The sequence below is a fragment of the Phoenix dactylifera genome, chromosome 8 (genome assembly GCF_009389715.1).
Source record: "Phoenix dactylifera cultivar Barhee BC4 chromosome 8, palm_55x_up_171113_PBpolish2nd_filt_p, whole genome shotgun sequence".
Classification (NCBI taxonomy): domain Eukaryota; kingdom Viridiplantae; phylum Streptophyta; class Magnoliopsida; order Arecales; family Arecaceae; genus Phoenix; species Phoenix dactylifera.
This window is the reverse complement of record NC_052399.1, coordinates 17023039-17036824: the sequence shown is the minus strand read 5'-3', so window position 1 is coordinate 17036824 and position 13786 is coordinate 17023039. Positions and strand designations below refer to the sequence as shown.

General features: G+C 39.1%; 1 pseudogene; it reads right to left on the bottom strand.

Moving 5' to 3' along the window:
* Nucleotides 1-768: 768 nt before the first annotated feature.
* LOC103702599 lies at nt 769-11695 on the bottom strand (annotated as a pseudogene).
* Between the last annotated feature and the right edge of the window lie 2091 nt (nt 11696-13786).

Sequence of the window (13786 nt, the reverse complement as noted above, 5' to 3'; positions counted from 1 at the left end):
GCTTCGAGCCAGGTGTTGTTGAGATGGAGGGAGTTGAGCGGGAAGGGGCTTCGGAGGAGCCACAAATGAAGGAGCTACAGTGGTTGGCGAGGAGAAGGAAATGGAGGTGGGAGAAGAGGAGGTGGGCACAGGAGAAGTCATCGATGGCGGAGGTGGCACAGAAGGAGAGAAGCCTGGTGGAGACAGTGGGATGGTGGAAGTAGTTGTTGATAAGGAGCCTGTGTGAATTTTTTTACGGTGTCGACAGTGGAGGTTGGCGCTGATGAGGACATGGGCATGGATTTTTCTTTAGGCTTGGCATGCTGTTGCAGCCTTTGGAGGAGGGTGATGGCCTGGTGTATGTTGGTATTCTCCCTCTTGTCGGAGTTGAGCGTCCACCTAGGTGGCGACGGAGGCCATTATTGTGGCAAAGCCACTTGATGGTTCGGTGATCTTCAAGCAACCACCTCCCTGCTGTCAATGAGATTTTTATTGTTGAGCTAGTAATTGCAGTCAGAAGCTAAAGGCACTATTGTTGCCGAAGAGGCTGAACCAACCAAATCCAGTCACGAAGGCATGTAGCGGCTAGAAGTCGGTGGTGATAGGAGAGGGACCAGATGGATGGGAGTATTTTGGATATTTTTGCATAGCTATCAATGGCGTCATGAGGAAGATGAATGGCACGACCATATTGCAATGAAATATTGGTGGGCCAGATACTTTTTAAACATGGACCGTCTAAGCGCAAAACACAAAAACTTAAGGGGGTCATGCTGTATTTTCCCAAAGTTATATTATTACCAACCTACCAGCAATGTCCTTGCAACTTCGCTTGACACTACGACCAGGAACTTGCAAAGCTCCTTCACATCTCAGGCTGGACAATGTCTGCTAGAGGAGACCTACAAAATGAATAAACAATAACTTAATTCTTGAAAACAACGAAAACTTTGATTAGAAAGTCAGCTATCATAATATTTTAATAGGTTAGATCATCTCAAGGTAGTTTCTCACCTGTATGTGACTTTAGAAGATCTAGTAGTTAGGATTAATAGCATGGGCTACTGAGCTGGAAGTAAAAGAAGAAGCAGGTCCAGCTGTCTTCATATGATTAGCCTACTAAGCATCAGAAATGTCAGTGACACTAAAATCTGTGCATTCTTGTTCAAACTCCACAAGCATTAAAAATTTTAATTTTGATCATCATAACCACATATGTGGTGGCAACAAATAAGAGCTGTACTCTGTGCATTTTCAACTTAATGCAAGGCGATTGAAAAAGATCAGAAGCTGCACATATGCACTATAGGATTTTTTTTATGAGCCAAACATCAAGTACTTGTGACTTTGCAATGCAGGGGCAAAAATGATTACAGAAATATACCTGTGGGAATTGTCCATGCTGAGAACAGATTGATCCTTTACTGTTGGGGGAAGAAGGGGCTCCTGACTTTTTCTCTTTTTAATGCTGGTGGAGATCCAAACCAGAGGATCCATAGCCCATTTATGCAGCCTTGGCGGCCTGCTGGATGAACGAATGGGAGTTTCCCATGTCACTATTGAAAAGAGCTCGCCTCTCTTCACTTCCTTCATAATTTTTGCAGTCCATACATTTACGTTATCAGAGCAAGAATGTTGCCTGGAAGCACTCGCAGTACTTTTGAGGCACCCTGACTTCTTGCAGTGGCTCCTTTATTATGTTTTCCCACCAAAGGTAGATCTCCTGTCTCTTCCTAGCAATTATAAGGGGCACTATTAATTTCACAAGTGTGCAAACAGAATGAAAAGATTTTATTCACTTCGAAATGCAATCAGAGTGTCTAATTTAGCAAAGTCTGGCAAAAAAACTGAACAAAATCGCAATCTGGATCAAGCATGAACAAATAATGAGCCATATCTCATGTTTGCATACAGTAATTGTAAAGAAACTTATTTTCTAATTGTGCTTGCTTTTCTATATCAGTTTATTTTTCCTCTGTTTCTTTTCACTGTTTTCCCCCTCCTTGCATGCTCAACAGCATGCAGTAATAAAATTTTACATGATATCAATTTGAAACAAGGTCCTCATCTTGACGAACAGCATCTTCTCACGAATGATCTATATGCATGTGCTTAGCATAGATGGCAAAAGCACAACAATTAACTACAACAAACAGGTTTATAGGCACTTATAGATTGGCACAGCCCCTGTATGCATTTTGGCAGCCCACCTGCAAGAGTAGATAGTCCTAATTCCTTCCTTAAGAATTAACACTTGGTACAAGGTCCGCCGTACGGTACCGGTCGGCGTACCGGTCCGAACCAGTCCCCATACCGGCGTACCCGATGGTGTCCCGTACCGGTCCAAATCGGTCCCCGTACCGGTCCGAACCGGTTCTCCAACAATAAACTACCCCGGTATCGGATTTCCACGCTGATCCCAGGACCGTCCCAGGCCGGACGGTACGTACCAGCCGTACAAAGCCGGTACGGACCGGGTACGCCAGACATTGCTTAGTATCTTATTTATGTGCTCCTAATATAAAAGAAAGACTATGCTTGCTAGATCCTCTTCTTCCCCCTGACATCAGCTTTAGTGCACTTGATGAGTTCCAAAATTTAGCAGATTCAAATTCTTAATCTGCCCATAACCTTCTTAATCTGCCTATAGCCAGTAAGGCGCAGGCCTTGCAGGAAGTCAAAGAGATGGATGCTTCTGACTAAACAAGTGATGGATTGTGCTGATATTCACTATGAACATGAGTGTAAAATGCTGGGACAGGATGTTTGCACACCTGTGGCTTACACATGACAGGAGAGTTAGGGCAGAGAGTTGTATACAGGAATCAAGAACGAACAGGGGCTGGATTCACAATTATGATAGCACATTAGGGGTGCTGTGGTGTCACTGGTGTCATTGTGCCTCTCCTAATCGAAGTACTTTCGTGTGGCTTAGTAGGACAACTCTGATGTCAGATGAGACTGGGCGTCATACATTGGCAATGTAATGACGAACATTAGAGTTGAGGAACTCAACGGGGAGCTCGCCTTGTGTAGTGAAATACCATATATATGGGAAAATAAATTCCAAATCGAGCCTAATGGTTAGGAAATAAATATTAGCGATGCATAGTTGTTAATTTTTAATTTTACACCACAAAAAACTCTCTAAATTACGCCCAGTAATATCATTCTTCACAAAGTAAATTAATCTTTTCACTAAACCAATAGCCAAAAAGAAAGCAGTCTAGTTGATTCTTAAGTGTCTCAGATTAAACTCTTGAGAACTTGACACTCCTGTTTAAAGAAGTTTAGCATACAGGCAACCTTTATAGTGCACATCACAATTATATCATCAACAACGCAAAATTAAAAAGAAACTTAATTTTTATAGTATTCCCATATATTATTAAAAAAATTCCAAATTCCAGGCAACATGTGCAAAATTTCTCAATTAGCATTCAGTTTGAAAGATCAGACATCTTATACACTAATGTCGGAACTTTTGTTCTTTGAAATATATTTACAATAGTGCAACAGAAAGAATAATTGAATCATCTGACACTTGGTTAGCAATCAAATGAGTTATAAAGCAGAAGCTATGATGGGACAAAGTTAGACAAAGCAAGAGAAAATGGAGGTATAATTGTCAATAGGAACAAGGAAGCAATGGTTATAAGTGTCATTTTATCAGATTACTATATCTAAAAGGAAAACTGAAAGGATTACAGATTAAAAATGGTTTAGAGTGATAAATAGTAGTATGGCATGTGTTGAGGTATATGAGAACCTGAGCAAAGAAGCAACAAGTTCTCAAGTGGTGCTATACCCAGGGTATAAGGTTTTTACAATCATATATAGGTTTAGCCAAAATGGATGGTTGTGGCAACTAAAAGCAATGTGCATTTGACAAATAATTTGAACAGAGAAGAGAATTATAAGGAATTTGAATGGAAATACAATGCATAAAGGAGGAAAGAATCGTGTATACACTAAAGTTTTGCATCATAATGAGAAGATACATGGAATTTCAGAAAAAGGGACTGAAAACTCAATTGAATATCTGCAGTACCAACTGAGTTAATTTAATACACTAGAAAGCAAAAAAGGGTTGAACAGAAAGAAAGGTAAAAGAGAGTAGAACAGGGTGGACATAAGTGAGGCATGATTCAAACTTCATCTTATTCCAGACAAGTATAGAAAAATCTGCCCTAGGAATTGCCTTACTTATATGCAAGAGTTAATCAAATAACTAGAAATGACAATCTTAAATATAAAAATTTCTTAATGAAAGTTTACCCTCAAATATAAAATTCATTAGAATGATAGATTAGAGACTGACAGATCGAAGAACTAGGAATCACTATATTCAACAATGACTTGAAAGAATCAACACTAGGGGTGGCAATCGGGTTGGACAGGGTTGGATATGGGTCATGTCAAATGCATTTGGTCGAAAACATGTCAATGCAAACCCAAACCATTTATTAAATGGGTCAAATCCAAACCTAGACCAGGCCTTTTTATTAAATAGGTACATCGACCCAGGATAACTCGTCTAATCAATGGGTCGAATCAAGTTAAACATGTCTTAAACGAGTTAATGGGTCTTAATAGGGTTAAGCATGCCTTGAATGGCTTAATAGATGGCCCGTGACGAAACCAACTATTCAAAATGTGATCTGCATGGCTAAATAGGTCATAACTCTAAGCCTGAACGCAAACCATTTTACTAAACAAGTTAGGTCCCGGTCAACTCATTTATGACCGGAACCGTTTTACAAACCTGAACCTATTTAAAGCAGATCTGGTTGGCAAGTTGAGTCATAAATTGCCACCCCTATTCAATGCTACTAAGAATTAGGGGTGGCAAAATATGACCCGACCCACCAACCCGACCCGTATTCGACCCGCATAACAGGTTGGGTTTGGCCTAAACAGGTTCGGGTCGTAAACCGGTCGACCCGTTTAACTTGTTTATTAATTGGGTCGGATACGGATTTTAGATATCTGATCCGTTTAAAACCGTTTAACTATTGGGCAGGTTAAACAGGTCTAAACAGATTAAACAGGTTAAACAGTTTAAACAGGTTAAACGAGTTAAACAGGTTAAACAGATCTAAACAGGGTTAAACGGATCTAAACAGGTCTAAAAAGGTCGGGTTGGGCAGGTTAAATAGGTTAAACAGATCGAGTTGGGGTAAACAGGTTAAAGCAGGTCGGATCGGGTTGGGCAAACAGGTTACCTGTTTATTAAACAGGTTAAACGGATCGGGTCGAGTTACCTGTTTATTAAACCATGACAGGTTCATGTTGTAATTTCTGACTTGTTTAATGAACAAGTCGGATTTAAGTTTATGATTTTCTGACCCGACCTGCATGTGACCCGACCCGTTTATGACCCGACCCGACCGATTGCCACCCCTACTAAGAATGCTAAAGCATCAACAATCCAAGGATACTGAATTCTCCCCAAATTTTCTAAAGAGAACTCATGTTTGTCATGAAAGTTTCAAGAAGAAAGCTGATCCAGAGTCAAAATAATCCTAACCATCAATTATAATTAAGACCCTTAGTATCATCTAGGGGTTGTTTGCTTGACAACTTTTAGTTTAAACAGATTTACAGGAAAACCCAAAAAGAATGAGCCATTGAGGTTTACAACAACCCTTGTTTTGCCTGCTTATAATAAAATCTGCTACATTGAAACTCAAAGTAATAAAACCTGAAAAATGTTTAGAGGAAAAAGAATCCCCCTATGTTTCATAAAACCTGTTTTGCAGAGAATCAGGTGTTATCATTAAAAGGAAAAAGCTCACATACAAGGAAAATGACCCCTTAAACTCTTCTCTTTTAGTGATTTGAACTGTATTGAAAAGCTATTTCAAGCCCAGTCTAATAGAAGTGGTCGCATCTTCAATTCCTACAATGTGTTCTGGTAACCAACCTTTTTCATGATATCTCAAAGTCCTACATTTCATACTGCAGAACACTTTGGATCTTCATTCTATTTGCTCATCTATTGTCAATTTCACATGGATTTGCCATTTTTTGCATGCTAAAATCATTCATTCTGTTGAGTTCTCCCACCTTAAAATGGAACATTTGGTATTTTTCTGGGTCCTCCATTTTGAAATGTCATTTAGTTCTCCAACATGGCGGTACACCTTGGTCCACTAGAGTCAACTTAGACAATGTAATTTGTCCACATTCACTTATGTATTTGCATGAAAAATCTAATCATGAAAGGACACATGATGATGGGTTAGCTGCAATGTTAGCTACAGGAAAGAAATGTTTTCTCCAAATATAAAGAACTAGTTCATAGAGTTTTAGTAGAAGATGAGGAAAAGTTCACATACAAGGAAATGACCCCTTAAACTCTTCTATTTTAGTGATTTGAACTGTATCGAAAAGCTATTTTCAAGCCCAATCTAATAGAAGTGGTCCGCATCTTCAATTCCTACAATGTGTTCTGGTAACCAACCTTTTCATGATATCTCAAAGTCCTACATTTCATACTGCAGAACACTTTGGATCTTCATTCTATTTGCTCATCTTATTGTCAATTTCACATGGATTTGCCATTTTTTGCATGCTAAAATCATTCATTCTGTTGAGTTCTCCCACCTTAAATGGAACATTTGGGTATTTTCTGGGTCCCTCCATATTGAATGTCATTTAGTTCTCCAACATGGCGGTACACCTTGGTCCACTAGAGTCAACTTAGACAATGTAATTTGTCCACATCTCACTTATGTATTTGCATGAAATCTAATCATGAAGGGACACATGATGATGGGTTAGCTGCAATGTTAGCTACAGGAAAGAAATGTTTTCTCCAAATATAAAGAACTAGTTCATAGAGTTTTAGTAGAAGATGATGTTAGAGGTTACATCTTTTGTGCCTAAAGAGAAATGGGGAAACCAACTTGCATTGGTGCTAGTAAGCATCAGCAAGAAAATAAACAAAATGTCCCCATCTACTGCAAAGAGACGTGAGATTACCTATTCTTTAATTTATGTTGTTTCAGTTGCTTGACAATCTTAAATGAAAAAAGATTACCTAGTTCTGGTCCAACAATATGGGGTCTTGGGAGGGGCAGATTGGGGACAGACCTAACCTATGGCATATTTGTTTTTTCACAAAGTGGCTGCACTAGGACTTGAACCCGTACCATTGGCGCTTGTCATCCCAAGCCTTTTACCATTGCATGAAGCAATGACCCCCACCATATTGAATGGACATTTTTTAAAAATTATTTTTCAAGCTTGTATATCATAAAAAACTTCTTTGAATCTTTTAAATGTGGCATCTTATTTCTCAACATCTTGTATAATAGGGAAAAAAACCATATGCTGTGTAATTTTTAAACTTTAAATACCATAGGCTGATTAGGTGTACTTTTTTTGAGATTATGAAGAATTGGTGACAGACCAGTAACTCAATATGTAGAAACGATAGAAATTCTAATATGCCACAAAAAAAAATCTAGCATAGGCCTAGATGCCCTGAATAGGCCACCTTCTTTCTTATGTTTCTATTATCTTCTCTGTTTTACCTTGCTATCCTTATTACACAAGTTAAATTTTGGCATAGAAGCATTGATCTTTGAAACTTCTACACAAAAACTAAGTTCAAACGATTTAGTGAAATACCCATAGAATTTCGAAGTAAACTTGATGGTTGGCATCTAGAAAACTCTTGAGACCAGACTGAAATATTGGTGGAGCAAACAAAGATAATAATGTGAATAAAATAAAACATGGTCCCTACATTTCATCTCATGAGTCGTGACAAGGTCATATCAGGAACATGGAGCATTTTAGAAATACTTCCAACTCAAATTACTCATTTACAACAATTGTAGGTGACCTATATTGACAGAAGCCATAGTACTAAAATTAGACTCACTCACATACCTTGCCATACCGAGGCTTGGAGTTGCATACAATATAAACTTTGTGTGAAATGTAGCCCCCCCCCCCCCCCCCCACCCCCCACCCCCCCCGCAGGAAAAAAAAAGAAAAAAAGATGCACACAAGGTGTGTGCTTTCACTTGCTTCTTCATGTGATATGACTCATATTGTAAAGAACATCAAGGCATCTTTGAAGAGCGCAATGGAGGCAAACAATGAGGTGAGGTTAGCCTCAATATGTAATTTTTTAAGCAATGAAATAAACAACTTCATGAACCTTCATAAGGTGAGGTTTGCATGTAATGGCCAATATTCCTATTACCCTACTCAGAGGTAAGCAAGCTGGGCCCAAATCTTCGTTGCTCAGGACAGAGTACATATAAAAGGATAAAGAAAATGTAAATTGTACCAATAATTTAAAGCTTCCATGATGCAATAATTTGTAATCAATAAAATGAATTGCCACTACACATTTAGATACTACATATGCATTATGAGTAAGTAGCACATGGAAATCTTAATATATGAAAGCATGTAATGATATGAATGTTGTAAGAAGATACATGTATGCGTGCGTGCATGCGTGCATCCACATATACATCCATATATACATATATGACTGCCAGTATATGTTCCAATCAAAGAATAAATGCATACCCTATTGTCCCGGTTTGCAGGTGGACTGTTGTCAATCTTAGGCCTAAATGCATTTGGATTGCGCTCTAAAGTGGCTTCAACTGCTTCCTGCCTAGCAGCTTCATTCTCAACATTGTTAGAGCAATTTACACAGTTGCAACCATCACAATATAACCCAGATGCAAAACACTCACAATACCTGCATGAATAATTAAAATTTAAATTAGGAGAAAGGAAGAGCAGGTAAGAGTAACAACTTTGAATAGAAGTAAGCTAATAAATCGAATATTTTTTCATTGATACATGGAAATCAGGGTACATAATACAAGACAATCATGTGAAAGTATAGAAACCCAGGTATAGATAAAAAAGGGATATGAGATAAAGCTTCTGGAGCAGGTTAGGCACCCCAAGTGAAAAATTAGACATTAATAACTTACAAAGACACTAAAACAAATAAGTAACTGATACTAAATTACATAGTCTTACTCTTCAACTTTGCTCTCTGCCTCACTGCAAAAAAGAAAAAAAAACTGTAGTACCCCTTCTCCCTTTTGTGTCTGACTCTTACTTTCTCCATAGAAAAGCAATAGAGTAAGCAAATGAACCAGGCTGCATCCAACTGTCTAACTCCAACTTGACCTAGAGTCTCAGGCACTATCAAAATTGTTTCAATTTCTCGAATGTAAACCTAAAGCAACTCATTGACTTAATGGGTTCGGGTAATTTTTGATTCAGCCCCACTTTTCTGAGTTACACCAAACGATTTATGTTATTTCAGACATGTCTGGTCAACTCCAGTTTAACCTATTTCTTCCAGAAACACAATCAATTAAATTTGAGACAAACCCTGGGTTTAGGACCCCAAATAAGAATTACAGGACCAAATTGCATGTCTGACTCAAACCCAAATAACTTTTTTCTAGCTCAACTAGGCACAAAAAGTAACCTGCACCTGTACTAAAATGTTTCTCCATCCTTGCACTTCCCTTGAATGTTGATCTCAAGATATTTGAGATGAATGCAGGTCAAGTCTTAGCACTCCATGCCAAGCCTCAAACATCGATTTATTGTCACCAATGCATTCAACCCAATCCAAAACACTAATCAAATCATATAATCAGGTTTTGTTTATTATTGACATCCACGTGCCAAAATCTCCAAGCACTATCAAACAAGGAGTTATCTAAAAGTCCATATATAGAATTTATCATGGAGACATATTTACAAACTACATATTGTTAATATCTATATATCCATTGCTGATTTTAACAAGCTTCTGACTTGATCAAATTACACATAAATTGTTTCCGTTACGAATAAATTATCTTCCACAAGCTAGAGCAGCAATGCAATTTCCATCTTGTTTACTTTCTCACCTCAACGTCAACTACAGCCATCAGTATGGGCTTATCTTCTGCCATCACATAGCCAATTTTTGCATGAAAAGACAAAAGCATGTTTACAATCCTCATGGACAAATGGTATACTAGGTTCCAGCATTAGGTTCGTTCAAAGACAGCCCTCAATAACAATAAATGAGTTTATCATGATACGCTTATTTCACACAAAGATGTTTATGAGAGAAATGCTGGAGCCAAGAAGGAAAATAGAAACTGTAAACACAATATCTCCACAAAAGAAGTGGGGAGGGGGGCAATAGCACCTACAGCTTCAAGCATCTTGAGTTTTTGCAATTGCATTGCTTCTGTTTCTTTGGAGTACCATCTTTAGCCTCAAATATTGGCAGTGGTCTTGATATTGGGGACTCTGGCTTCCTGAAGATAGAAAAACAGGTACTCACATTCACTAACAGGTAGAATTTGGATAGATAATCACACTGCTGAATACAAACGTTCAGAAAATGAACCATGTTTCATCCATGCATGTCATGCTTCCAAGAACATATGGAGTGAATTTCTTATGAAGATTCGTGAATTGTCAGGGAAGCATCAGTAAATTCATAATTTCCTCCAAATCTGGACATGTTTCCAAGAACATATGGGCTGAATTATATGAAGATTATTGGATTGTCATGGAATAATCATTGTACTCCAACAGTACTTCAACTTTAAACTTTAAGAAAATTAATTTATTCGACAATTAAAGTAAGATTGGATATTAACAACCAAAATTGGCAACAAGAACTAGCATCAGGAAAAAAGGGGAAGTCAATCATAAATAGTAAGTAATCTTAGATCAAACCATTTATGCATAAGAGTTACCAAGCATGCCAGAACTCTTGTATCTAAGAATCCCATTTAGTGACACAATTGATACCCAATTCAAAAATTTAGAGGAAACTATCATCAAGTTTTCCATTTACAATAGAGTCCTCAGTTTTCCAAATCTCAACTGCCCATCATCCAAAAAACCTTAAGACCGAAAAATAAAGCGCCCCTTTATTACCTCCAAAAAATTTAAACCGGGCGTCAAATTTCCCGGACAAAAATGAAATTGTCGAAAGACATAGCGGAATCTTATCAACACAACTGCAATCATGGAAAATAATCCCCACCAAATGAGAAAAAGGGCGACCCAAAGTTGATTAAATCCAAGACCATGAATCGAGAAGCATCAAAGCCCCAACTTCGAATTCGAGAATCAAACAAAATCACGAGAAAAAATAACTCACACGGACGCCGGAATCGAGTGGCGAGACACAGGCAGCGGCACCGACGCCGGCGACGGCTGCTCGAGGGCCACGGGTCCCCCCGCCCCAGGCGCTCCACAATGCGCCGCGGTGAAATCCAGCTGCCGGGCGAGCTTCTTCGGGGGAAAATCGGACGGCACGGGCGCAGCCGATTTAATGCCTTGCTCCATCGCAGCCGCCGAATCCCAAAACCAGCAACCAAGAAATCGAACCAAAAGGCCAACGAATGTGATCAGGAGATCTCAATCCCACCGGAAAACATCAAATCCAGCATCAGCGCGGGAAATTGAAGAGAACCCGAGAGAATTCGGATCGGGCGGGCGGCAGCCGGGAGATCGACGGAGAGGAGAGCGGCACGAGCAAGAGAGCAGGAAAGTACCGGGGAGATCCCGGCGGTCCGAGAGGGAATCTAGCGGCGGAGATCCAGCGAGGGAGAGTGGAGTGGGCGAGGAAGGGAGAAAAAGAAGAGATTTTTGGGGTTCTGCAGGAAAAAAAAATTCGAGGGGAAGGGAGGAGCAGGAGAAGCCAAGGGTGGGGGGGGGGGGTGCTCTTCCTTCTCTCTCCCTCTCGAGTTTTGAAATCAAATTCCAATAATTGATCGGACGGATGTGATATCGTGAACGCATCGTGCGGTGCGAATTCGTAGGATTGGAGCTGGCGGGTGGGCGGCCGTCGGATTAGCCTGCAAAAGGCGTTAAAACGGGGGGTTTAAAAATGGGGGAACAATAAAAGAAAGATAAAGTGGGCGCATGGCATAGCTTGATTCCATCACGACCTTTGGATGCATCGCGACGGGTTAGGATTATCAGCGGGCTCTTCCCGCTAAAATTACTGGGGCAAACGACCCGGACTTGGTTCTCATCGTGAAGGGCCGTTTTCATCTGGACACGTGTAGGGATGGAATTGAATGTCACAGAACACAGGCGATTGGGGTACGACTCTGGAGCGCCGAGTTACACTAGGTTACGTAGCTACACTTAATTGAAGAAGAACCAGAAAGAGAAGACAAGGGATAGCACAACGACAGCAGGAAGACTTCAATGGATATCTTCGTTCTTTATGTTACTAATAAAACAAAAGAAATTAAGATAGTAGGAAAAAAAAGGATCCTATATATAAATAGCAAACTTAACTTTAAAATATAACTTGAAGAACAGTGTTTTTGGCTAATCATTGCCTACACTTGGAAACGCTCGTAGTGGAACCTGGCAACCTTAATCCCTGCAACGAATTAGAATGCCAGGTTGACCAGAAGATAAGTTCTTGGAAATGAGGCATTTGTAGATCGAACTAAGCGGACTTAAAACAAGCTAACTAAACAAGAAACTCATTTCCGATGACTGGTCTTCCACTCGCAATAGCTAAGTTACAATGTATGGGACACCCGAAAGGAATCATAGCAGCAGCCAAGCTTGCAGCAGGTTAATTGCATGGGTAGACCTTGTTATCCACAAGATGGAGTAAGGGAGTAATATGGATTTAATTCAAAAATAGTGGTATAACCTAGATCATGTCCAATGAAGATTCGTACGGACGTGTGTTTAATTCTATATCAGTTATTCATTGAAAAAATTTTAGATACTTATACAAAGTAATCCAAAAAATATACTTTTCGACTAGTCATTTTTGATAAAATTCGGAGTTGTTATACTACTATTTTAATTCGATCACAATCTAGATGGCCATACAAGATTACGTGGTCATTAACTTTCAGATGAACATCTACTTGGTAATATGAATTATTTAATCTTTGAATGTTAAAGTCCTCTTAGGCTAACAGAAGGTGGCATAATTTCAGAAGCATGTTGCATGCACGGGACCAGAGGAGAGCTTACATGGAATAAATGCTTAAAAGAGCACCAAACTGAAGATAATGAACACCAACTTAACCTTTAAAATAATTTACAGAGACAGGTGACCAATTCACAGGGTTGTTGCTTTTGGTATACAGCTACAGCAGATACTTCTTTTCACTTGCTGCATACTAGCTGGGATTTTAAACCCAAATATGCGTATGGAAAGTCACTTACAGAGCTACCAAAACATGGTGGAAGAAATGTATTGATAAGCTAGTGGGGCTCGTCGACAAACCAACAGAACAATACATAGAACTTCTGAGCACTGCCTCAAAACTAGGATCACCACTAGACATCCGTTTAGTCAAGATCCAAGAATGTTGATTATTCCTCCTAGCAATATCAAACTGAATGGCTTTTAAAATATATATATATATATATATATATATATATATATATATATATATATATATATATATATATATATATATATATATATATATATATATAAGTCTGTCCACGAAGGAATTTCCTATCTGAAGATTAGAGAAGGCAATGGGAACATATAATAATATAGCATTGAATAGAGCAACAATAAAGCAACCGAGGGCCAACTCCCACATCATGTGAAGCTTCACACACAACAAATCAGGAGCAGCTCTTAACCCTACATGGCCTGAAATGCATGAGGACAGACAACAAAGCCCATCCTGAAAACAAACTGAAGCATGCAAACAGAGATCAAGCAGGACCAAAGGAAACTCCATCAATAAAATGGGCAACAGAACCAGATAAACCTTCAAAGTCCGCATAAAAACAAAAC